The sequence below is a fragment of the Hyalella azteca genome, unplaced genomic scaffold (assembly GCF_000764305.2).
Source record: "Hyalella azteca isolate HAZT.00-mixed unplaced genomic scaffold, Hazt_2.0.2 contig14192, whole genome shotgun sequence".
Lineage (NCBI taxonomy): Eukaryota > Metazoa > Arthropoda > Malacostraca > Amphipoda > Hyalellidae > Hyalella > Hyalella azteca.
The window spans coordinates 30,200-31,600 of record NW_025944084.1 but is presented as its reverse complement, the minus strand read 5'-3'; the positions used below and the strand labels follow the sequence as shown (position 1 = coordinate 31,600).

The 1,401-nt window shown below is 41.9% G+C and overlaps 1 long non-coding RNA gene across 1 annotated transcript; it reads right to left on the bottom strand.

Annotated features, from left to right (window-relative positions):
• Positions 1-223: 223 nt before the first annotated feature.
• LOC125178984 lies at positions 224-581 on the bottom strand. Its single transcript, XR_007157108.1, has 2 exons — positions 524-581; positions 224-327 (listed from the first exon to the last, which is right to left on the bottom strand). It is a non-coding gene; the product is annotated as an uncharacterized LOC125178984 (long non-coding RNA).
• Between the last annotated feature and the right edge of the window lie 820 nt (positions 582-1,401).

Below are 1,401 nucleotides of genomic sequence, written 5' to 3'. Positions count from 1 at the left end.
ATGGTGTATTTTTTGACGGCATGTATTAGAGTTTCAATTGTCGCTGACGTATCGAAATTAATTTGAAAAGAGTACAGAAAAAGTTATTGTTGATAAACCATTAGAGAATTGATGTTTAGTTGTCGTCTGCATCTATGAATTATTTGTTGGTATCTTCAGGAGGGATAAATGCGTTAATGGCATGGTGCACTAAATTTATGGGGAAGATGAAACTAAGAGTCGAAACAGTGCACCAGTTTATTTAAAGATCGAGTTCTTTGGCAAGTTCCAAGGTCCCTGACTCAGACTCCGCTCCAGGCACCCTCCACCTTTAGCGCCACTTCACGTCTGTAGAAATAAAACATAAAGAGTTCTGATCAATTAAGAATCTTACAGAATAAATTTAGATTAGAATTCCAAATTGTAAATGTGAATTGACCAGACAATGAAGCATTTAATTTAATGGATCGTGCTCAGAAGATCGGAAAGTATTCCATACTGAACGAGAAACAATAGCACTCCCGGAGCCGTGCCGTGTTCTCACCTTAAACTAAAGGCCATCAGTGCGCAGATCGTTCCTCACCACTTCTCGGCTCCCCCATGGCCATAGCCAACCGCCTAGTCAAGTGACAAGCCAGGCCAAGCGCTGCGTTGTAGAAGGCTGCGCTGCTTTGCGTGTGTGCTATGCGCTCAGGACACGGAGAGAAATGCCATGAGAAAAGCAAGCCTAACGTGCGAGCTAGCCCCCCAGTCAAAACTGCTACGCTGCCATAGGCCGTGCTGCGCAGACCGATAGGTCTGGTCTGGGATGAGTGGCGTCTAGGAATCTACTGGCCAGTAATCAGTTACTAACCTACTATGGGCGCGATTACAACATTCAAGCGTATGCTGTATTCACGGCGTGGGAGTGCTTTTGGAATTGTAATCTTTACAAGATCATTGGTATTAATATACAAGTTTTTAAATTGCACAACAATTTTGTACACATGGCGTCTAATATGGCTTCTTGCATCGCACCTTTTCCCATCATCAAGAGGTTGTGTGGATCAAGATTCGGTCCTACCCTGAGGTCCTACCCCTTCAATCTAATCGTTAACGATGTATGTTAGAGGTGAACACCAAAACATATTGCAACTCGACCATATAACCAAAACGGATGGTCGAGAAGTCTTCAGCAGAGCGTTTTACGCTCATGTTTGCAAACTACCTCACGTGAGTTTAATTTTGCAACGAATAAAAACCTTAGCAAATAAAACTTATTGCATTAAATCATTTGAAAGTGTAGCAGTTTAACAGAAATTCAACAAATAAATTGATTTGAAAATTAACTTGCAGAATGGCGGACTCCTTTTTGACGAGGACATGACCGATGAAGTGTACAGCAAATATACTTATAGTAATTTGCTGTACGACATGGTGTGG